Raw genomic sequence first — 10,209 nt, forward strand, 5'->3', positions numbered from 1 at the left:
TTTAAGCTCAAGTACAGGACAGTTACGGGGCTAGTGCAAAAATCCTACTGACTCTAATTAGCAGCACCACCTAGTCGAGATTCGAACATATGACAACTGGCTTGTTAGGCCAGCATCATACCTCGAAGTTAACCTCGAAGGCGGTTATTACAATACAGTGAATTATAAATTTGCGTAACAAACTGATGAACATTTTCAAATTGTCAAGCATTGTCGATTTGTACCTACATTCGTAGTCCTACGTGAACCCCTTGTTCGTTCCCATATTTCATTCCATAGCTTTTTTTTTGAAAATAGCCTTTTTAAAAAATGTATATTTCCGATTGCATAAATGTTTTTACAAGCGTGTTTAGCACTTACAAATTAACGGCCACGATTTGTTTCCCGAGGGATGTTTTTAAGAAAACACACTAACTCCGAACATCACAGTAAATATCGTTTACTCAAAAACAAATATCAAATTTCGCACAAAAGCTTGCAAACCATGCTGCGGATCGATTTTCAAACTGAGCTTTGCTCTACATTCTGTACGTTCACATTCAACAGGTATCTTTAACCTCTGAAACGTCGGCTCCGTTTACCGTTTCATTTACCGGTTTAGTTCCGGAGAAGTTCAAACTATGCCAAACTTGTATTGAATCCGCTCAAACATGTGTTCTTAACTTCTCAACTACTACCGTCGGAAGCAGAAGCAGCAATAGCAGTGGCTGCAGCTTCAAACGACGCACTCACCGGTTCGGTATCGGTACACCGGAGGCGGCAGGGAGGATGCCAATCTTCGCCCAAACTCAGTTCAAAAACAAAACGGATACATTCCCATCCGTAATGAGGGCTATGATAGCCGTACCCGTAGTCCGTAGTGCCACAGATATATTAAGCAATTCCTCCTCCCAGTTTTGTCCTGGATGCTTTATCCTTTTCGCTTCCTCCTCCGGACCGACCTCAAATGCCAGTTGTTGTAAACATAAGTAAGTTTGTAGCGGAATCACCCTTTCACAATGGTCGACAGTAAAACCCAGTCAGTGCGATGCGAGTACGTACGAGTATGTGTCCCCGCATGGGGTTGGACTTGGAATGCGGGACGCAACATTTTAATTATGGTCCTACTCTCGAAGAGGAAATGAGCATAAACAACCACCGCACCGACGACCGGGGTACGTATGGGTTGTGTAAAAATGGTTCTGTGCCAGCCCCCGGTGGAAGTTTTGATTGTGTTTCTACGGTTAGGGTTACCCCGGATTGGGCAAATATTGTACTAAAGCGAGGTGATTTGCGAATTCGGGGATTGTTACCAACTGTCAATTGATTTCACCGGACAGCTTCGGATGGGATATCAAAGGCAGACCTTCACGAGTGACTGTGCGGACCACCCTGGTCCGGTGAAATTGCTCTCGGGTAGAGCACAAGGATTGGAGGCTGTACGTTGCATATGGTTTTCGGGTAAGCTGAAATCCGGAGCCTGCAAAAATGAGCTGCACAGCAGAAAGCCGACTGATGAAACGTCTAAAATTTAGATAAGCCTGGCTGTTTTCCGAAAGCGAAACAAGCGAAATGACTAGTTTGGACATCCGACTAATGTGTCTGCCTTTACTGCTGATGGCAAGTTGTCCGAAATTGCGTTGAAAGCGAAGGGCGTTGAAGAAAGTGAAATCCTCATTGGACTGTCATCATTTGTTTTGTCGCACAGCAGCACACAACCTAGCCTAGGCAGGAGAGCGAGTGTCCAACTTCAAAGGGGGTGTAAACTGGTGTGACTGGGCCATTACATATGTCCGGATCCGGAATCGTAGCTCTTCCAACCGATGCGTAATGGGAATTTAGTCAGGTTACTTCACATCTAAAGTTGCATTTTCCGGCTTGATTGGCGGTTAACGATTGATTGTCCTTCATTTGTGTTTTGGAAGGTCGGTTTCGACTTAACTACAAGTAGATTATTGGATCGTTCTAGTAAAAAAGCAATATTGTGGTACACAAATTTACTGACCATCGTGAATGGCAACCTGACAACTTCATCCACCCTCTAAATCTTGCAATTCGTTCCACTCACTCGTGACGAGTGGTGGGCGGCAGCGGCGGTACTCCATCAGCGTTCAAATTGAAAACCAGCTTCGTGGCGGAAATTCGGTTACGTATTCCAATTTAGACGCTTCCTTTTCACCAAATCGACTTTTGATTGTTATCCTCTCGCTTGTTATTCCACTTTTTTCGGTCCTCCTACTGACTGGAGAGAAAGAGGAATTCAGCAGCAACATTTCACAACAAATCCCTGCGGCAGCGCGGAATTTTAAACCGGATTTAATCGCTTTCCGGGGAAGTCGGGTGTTTTTATTAGATTTTATGCCTGAACAGCGAGCGGAAGGTTTTCCCCAGGCTTGTAGTGCGGTTGAAGCCGAGGGCTTCCTAACAACATTGGCTGCCAACTTAACACACTTACCGTAGCGCAGGCGGTGTGGTTGGTTGAGTGATTGCTGAATCATTCGGTTCCATTTGCATCACTTCCCAAAATAGGATTTATATATGTAGATCATTACCGTCCATTTTGGTTGGGTTTCAACAAATAATGGTATTCATTTGGAGCACATTTCATCGTTTATCCACCATCAACTAACGTCCGGAATCACAGCCCAACACTTAATAAATCAGCCTAAACTCACCATCCGATTGGGATTGTTATCACTAAAGTTCACTTCTTCCTTCCAGTTCCAGTTCAAGCCGTTGCAAACCACTTGGCAGGGTTCACAGCAAAAAACTGGCATTTGCTTCACACACATGACATAATTCCGGGGTCGGTCGTCGGTGTTGCCCCGCAAAGCTCTATCAATCATGTTCATTTCCCTCCAACTCCGACGAAAAAAAAACGAAACTCAATGTAGTACCACCACTGAACAGGGTATGATAAAGGTAAAGCATACAGAAGCAGCAACGGCAGCATTCGGTGATAAAGAAAAGTATCTTATCATCGCCATCATTACTCTTGTGGGAACGATTTTCGGTCGGTGATACTTTCCGTCGTGCCGTCGTCAAAATCACAAAACCTCATCACACGGCATCACAGCGGGATTCCAGATCCCAGCCTGCCTGGCGGTTCCTGGCTCCTGCCGTGTTGTTCTCCTCTCTGGTTCTGGCTGCCTTTCGTAAGCGGGGGTTAGGAAAAGCCCTCATTTGCTTGCCAAATTATTTATGGCCGTTCGTTTTTTTACTGTACCTCAAATGCTGCTACAAATTCCAGCTAAATTTCTATTTCTAAATTTCTACAATTTTATGTAATTTGCATAAACGAGAGTAGTAAAAATAGCAAAATAAGGTGTCAAAACCGAAGTTAATCTAAAACAAAATTAAATCAAACAATACTGGAATAATTCCAAGCTAGACCCGGAACAAAAAAGAAATGAGATTGTTGAACTGATTCGACTAGAAAAACTAAGTGAAACTAAATGGAAAACTAACGCAGATAGCAAGATTCGATTCGATTCACAATTAACATAAATGTGAGATTAAAATACTAATTTGAAATTCAAACAAAATTAACCCAAATAACGTGTAAACTATGATTTTGATGTTTATCAAAATTTTGTAATAAAATTGTTCTACTAATATCAGTTCAGATTTTTCATTGAGGTTAGCTTTATTATCTGAATGTTTCATCCCAAAAATGGGCATTTATTTAAATGGTTGTACAGGTTCGGCACTTGGAACCGAAGATAATATTCAAGTGACACAGCTCAATTTGATGATTTTGAACAAATGAAAGCATTTTTTCCCAAAACCGCTTACTATGCCGATAGACTAATATAAAATTAGTTCCCATAGCCATTTGTGTGAAATTCCTTACAAAAACCCTTAAAATACATTCTTTGTGTCCAAATCTTATTATTGCACACTTCACGCCAAAATGTTGCACAGCTTTAGTTTTGACTTTTCCTCATTATTACAATTGCCAAGTTGTTTTATTAGTGGATAAAACCACTTACACATCCTTTTGAATTACCTTAGCATCCGTTATGGACCTGGAAACCACGCAATAAACGGTGAAAACGGCAAAAATCGCGATACGGAAAACTACGGCTCAAAAAGCAACACCGAGAAGTGAACTGTCAAATGCGCATTGCAGAAAAACAGGGATTAGGACAAGAAAAACAGGTGTGCAATAAAATTGGAAGGAGTGTCATACGTGGTTCCAATCATTGAACTTACGAATTTATCGGTAATTTGAGTTTGAAGACCCAATTTTATTCACTTATCGGGTATAGTAAGTTTCTATCAATGCTACGAAACCCATAGATGATGCTTATTTGCATCTAACGTTCGGTGAAAACTTACTTTGTAAATTAACTTTCTTAATAATTTTGACAAGAAAATCGTGTGGTTAAGGCGAAACTGGAACACATGTAAAAAGATTTATTATTATGCTTAAAAATCACGTTGATTTACAGGAATAAATCGTAACAGTCGATGGGTAATGAATTTGACATAATAAGCCGTCGAGAGCCGGGGGGAATTGCCGAACAAATTTATTACAGCTGCCGGGCCTCTGGAGTTCGCATCCATGGAGACTTCAATCAACGCCATGCTGACCATTCATTCTGGACTCTGAAAATGAATGTATCTTACTCTCAATCGTTGGGAAAAATGAAACACTGCCGTTTATTTTCGACAAAACTACCAATTTGGGCTGAACCAAATTAATTTTAGTGTTAAAAACCACCAAAATTCCTATCTCAATTTTTTGCTCACGAACATTGTAGTATTGAAGACTTCTGTGTGACCGAATCGACAAATTCACTGTGGAAAAACGAGGCATTTCACACGGCAATTGAATATTCTTTATTTATATAAAAATACAAAAGACCCAGCGTCTGTGTATATGAAAAAGTTTTTGAATACGAAAAGGGTAACTATTAAAGTATTAGATATAGATTAAACTGTGTTGATTGGCAACTTATTCTCAAGAATGAAGAAAATGTCGACGCTGCCGTATTTTATAAAGTTTGATTAAAAATAATCATTCAGAACGTACCGCTACAGAAAAGAAGACGCCACAAAAATACTAAATATCCAGTCTGGTATAACAGCCTGGAAGCCTGGAATCTTCCCAAAAATATGTAAAAGCTCATTTCTAGTGCCTATCCTTAAATCGGGCCGGAAATCTGACGTACGTAACTATCGCGGTATTACCATAATCTCCTGGATTCCAAAATTATTAATGAAAAACTATTACTTTAACCCTGAAATTAAATAAAAAGAAAACTTATCCAATTTAATTCTATTATGTATATTTATTCTTGACAGATACGTATTTTGCCTACGACTTGCAGGCTTTCTCAGTGTCTGAAATACGTATCTGGCAAGAATAAATACACATAGTAGAATTAAATTGGATAAGTTTTCTTTTTATTTAATTTTCAGGTTTCGTATTCTACTAAGACGCTCCAAAAACTTCAATATTCCTTTAAATTAAAAACAGAATTACAGAAATGCAACACAGTTTTTTCAAAGGATGCTCGACTACGACAAATATATTGGAAACCAGGTAGAAGCACTTTATACGGACTTTAGCTATGCATTTGATCGCATTGACATATCAATGCTGCTTATCAAATTGCAAAAAATTGGAATTGGACCAGGGCTCCTGAAACGGCTTGAATCCTATTTAACTAATCGCTAACAAATAATTAAATTTAATGGAAAGAACTCGAATCCAATTCAAGTCACTTCTAGGGTCCCTCAAGGCTCTCATTTGGGACCACTTCTTTTTATTTTGTAAGTAAACGATCTTTCCTGGATTCTCAAGCAACATAAAGTGCTAATATATGCCGCCGACATGAAGCTCTTTTTGGAAATAAGAAATGAAGAAGACATCAATGTATTCCAGAATGAAATACACATATTCTACATATGGTGTAAAAATCCTATTAGAATTTTATGTAAAAAATGCAGAAATGCAGAAATCTCAGTCAGATCAGCAAATCAAACAAAAAAATGTGAAATATTTCGGGATGGAGAAATTATCTTGGACTCTAAACAAAATTTTATCGACCATTATATCGCAATAATACACAAGGCAAATAACATGCCAGGTTCTATTGAACGCTTTAGCTACAATTTTTGGTTCCATACACTATCAAAACAATTCATATCGCCTATGTGAGGTTTATACTGCAATGCTGCTGCATTGTATGGTCGCCTTTTTCAATTACGCACGAAGAAAGAATAGAACCAGTGCAAAAACAATTTCTCTCATATGCTCTCCGTAAAGTAGGTTGGACAACATTTCCTCTTCCATCATACGAAACACGCTGCATGCTTATAAATATACAATCATTAAATGCAATGGTGTTATTTGTAAACGATATCGTTTGGCATCATATTGATTCAGCAACACTTTTATCTAAACTCAACTTTTATACACCTACTCTGCAACTTCGAAATCTAAAGTTATTTGCCAAAACCCATTATCGTACAAATTATGCAAAATTCGGTCCATTAAATCGTATGATGGCCTAGTACAATCAATACTGCGAAACCATTGACTTTACAATGTCTCGGCATAGACTTAAACATTACTTTAAGTCAATACGTAAGCGTAGCGCGTAGCAAACGAAGCAAAAGAATAAGTACACTTTTTAATCTTAATGATGGTACTGATAACACAGAGCACAGATTACCAGGCAATTCACAAGAAGTGGATAAAAGGTTTTCATGTAATCAACGAGTAATACTACGATGAAGCACCCCTTGAGCTGCAAGTGGCAAACTAAAACTTGATGTCGCTGCCATCGCTACTATGTAACTCCAGCACAAAGTAATATTGGGAAAGGTGCATGCATATTTTTATGCCCTTGGCAAACTAAAAAATCGATCACTTTTTAAAGCCCGATAACGAAATAAAGCTCTTTCCGCAAAGCTCACAACTTTGCTAATGACGTGAAAATCCATCTCACCAGTTGCACCGCACATGGGCGGTACGTGGGGGAGACTCGTTTGCTCGGTAAAAACGACGACTGGAACAGCAGAAAAGTTGCATAAACCTGATGACAAAACCTTGGAGAGTATCCTCTTGGCTGCCAAGGGCATGATCAACACCAGACCTTTTACGTTTATTCAATTGAAGTCTGTCGACCAAGAGACCAAGTAACGCACAACCACTTTTTGCCGGGCAACTCTTTTGGAGAAAAAATCATACTCACTGAACAGATAGTGCGCAATGGGCAAAAACGAGCTTGCAATCTCAACAATTAGAAGCCGCTAGTTTTGAGTCTTTCAATATACTTATTCCTATGTAGAAAAAAATGCAAGAAATCGATAGGCGATAGTCTCATCTTGTACAGACCTTGGTAAGACATCCATTTTGCCCTAATATTCTCAAAAATAGAGATAAAAGTTATCTCTATTACCTCTATTATCTCTATTACTCTATTACTTATTTACCACCCGTAAAAAAAGTCAAATAGCTTCCAAATGTTGTCAAATCTCATCCATTTTATATACTGTGTGAAATGCAAGAATAGTCTGTCTGAATTGCCTGTACTGAAGGAATCGAATCGAAACCGAGAGTAAACCAAGATTTGGTGCTTCAAAGGTTTTGGACTCTCACCAAGGTTTATGGGAGGGGTGTGTAACGACGAGACCCTTCATCGCGGGAACGCTTGGAATTAAAATGGACTTCAAAATAAACTTAAAATGGAACATGAAATTGGAAGTTTCGAGGATGAAAGTAGCTCAACCAAGTCATTGATATAAATTATACAGATGCGAGGGTCTAGCACACTGCCTGGAGGTACACCAGACGATATGTCAAATCTTTTGGAGCGCACGGAGTTTATTGTAAGGGAAGCCTTGCGATCGGACATGTATGAGTAAAGCCATTCAATAATGAGATTGTGTGGTATAGCTAATGTGCACCTAATTTTATGTATGTTTCTTGTAGCATTTTTTCTCAGTTTAGTCTTAAAATGAAAATCGGTTGGTGGCTTGCGGCGATTTTTTGATAAAATCCAATATGCCGACCAAATCCAAGATGGCCGCCGTAAATGGTTTTACCCCATTTGAAAGTCCTGTTCTTCTTTTTTACAGAACCATGCCACTTGTTAGTTGTTTCTTAGCAAATTTAGGAAATATTTAATGAAATAGATCTCAAGTTTCGCTAAAAGTTCAACTTTTTCTTAGAAACTATTGGGCCCTTTGGCGAACGAGGGGTTCACTAAAGGTATAATTCTCATTTTTTTTACCATTTTCAATAAATCAAGTACAAAAGTTCCAATATTTGAAGACCTTGTGTCAGTTTCTACGGTAATTACTCTTATTGACAGGATTATGTCCGATTCTGAAAGACAGCTCGCAGCAAATTTTACTGCTCTCACGTGAGCTGAGTACACATGGATAGAAATTCAATACCGATACCATGAATAAAATAATGAAATCACAAAGCTTGAATTTCCGCAACATCATGACTGAAAAGCTCAAAATCATGACTTCTAACATCACTACCACACTGATATCAATGGATGACATCGTAGATCAGCATCACACGCATCTATTCTTTCAGACGGTTGCAATCACTAACACTTTTAAGTGACATGGCGTTAATAGCATCGTCCTTTGCGGTGTATATGCGAGCCAGTCTAGAGTTCTGTAGTCTTCACTTGAATGCAATCTGACATAATTGGTTTGAGTCTTCGCTCAATGCGAACGATTGTTACCACGGACATATGGTGTTCCATCAGGGGCCTGGTTTTGGTTACAGACTAGGCTCTTAAACATAGAAGATAAAAGATAGATGTTATTTAGAACGGCATAACCTGTTGAGGTTTGTACTACCGGGTAAATGAAAATTCGCTCACTAATATAATCTCAACACATTAATATAGGAAGAGAAACAGAATTATTCTACTTAACAAATGCAGCTAATCTTGGTTTTGATTTGAAGAAAATATCTTTTCGTAACTTTAACGTTCACGGCCTGCGGGACGTGGCCTTTCTTCACTCCTTAAAAGGGGAACCGAAACATGCGGCGTAATCATTGATGAAATATTTCTTTATTAGACATAACGAACACATTAAATAAATGTGCGGCTTTACTGTACTCCGCTCTGACGACAACCAATCGTGTAACTGAGTTCCGGTCGACTGAGGTATGAGCTAGAGATGGCCGGGTACGTATAAATTAACCCGTACCCGCACCCGGCGAGTTTGAGCTGGGTTCAGGTATCGAAAAAAAAAGTTTTCGGGTTTGGGCCGGGTTGCTACTAATCAAGTAGCACACAACATTATCTGATGATAGTTTCTATGCTATTAGTAAAAAAACACTGCAGATGGGCTCGTCCGGGATTTGAACCCGGGACCTCTCGCACCCTAAGCGAAAATCATACCCCTAGACCAACGAGCCCGTTGAAAGGTGCCGACAGCAAAGCGGTGGTCATTGAAATGGCCGCGAAATTTTGGTTCGAACGTCGCTTGCGTTGCTCGTCGAGCGTAGCAACCGGCGAGTTAGTTCGAAGCCATAACGTGGCAATAGTAAAAGAAACGCAAAAGCTTAGTTTAGCAGTATTTTTGGTTCACTGCAAAAAGATAATGAAACAAACTTTGTCCAAAAATTTACGAAAAATTCACGAAATTCTGCGACTTATGGGACGGTCCATTTTTTATGATAATTTTAAATATGTTTTTCAACAAAAATAATCAATTTCCGTTGACTCACTGTTCCTACTGTCGCCCTGTTTACCCTATGGTTGAAATATTCTTAATGTTAAATTTTAGTTTAATTTATTTTGGATCACTTTCCATCTAATTCAAAACTAATAAATCTGAATGAATCAGCAAAAACTTTTGTAAACAACAACAAAGCTCGGTAGTGGTCACAAAAAAATGTCTTTTGCATCAAGTAAGCGGGAACATAGGTAATTCCTGTTGCAGTTTGTTGTTTTTGCTAGCAAAACATTGTTAGCCCAGTTGTGGATTCAGTCGATTAATCAAGCATGTCAGGTGTATCTATTGGCATTACACGACGACTTTCTTCACCTTTTCGAAGCTTTTGTTGTTTTTTGATGTTATTGAAAAAAGGCTGAGGCTAGTTGTCAGAAGAGACACACCCACTGTCTGAACAATATATACCACTTTGAGCAAGATTAGTCTACGGGAAAAGGCAAACTTATCATGTTTGTTTTCGCGATATTGCCAAAAAATGTCATGAACAGCTGGTGACTCATCTTC

The 10,209-nt window shown here is 39.1% G+C and overlaps 1 non-coding gene across 1 annotated transcript; it reads right to left on the reverse strand.

Annotated features, from left to right (window-relative positions):
* Positions 1 to 9,313: 9,313 nt before the first annotated feature.
* On the reverse strand, positions 9,314 to 9,385 carry Trnap-agg (transfer RNA proline (anticodon AGG)). The gene has a single exon. It is a non-coding gene; the product is annotated as a tRNA-Pro (tRNA).
* Between the last annotated feature and the right edge of the window lie 824 nt (positions 9,386 to 10,209).

Source organism: Sabethes cyaneus, chromosome 1 (genome assembly GCF_943734655.1).
Source record: "Sabethes cyaneus chromosome 1, idSabCyanKW18_F2, whole genome shotgun sequence".
NCBI lineage: Eukaryota > Metazoa > Arthropoda > Insecta > Diptera > Culicidae > Sabethes > Sabethes cyaneus.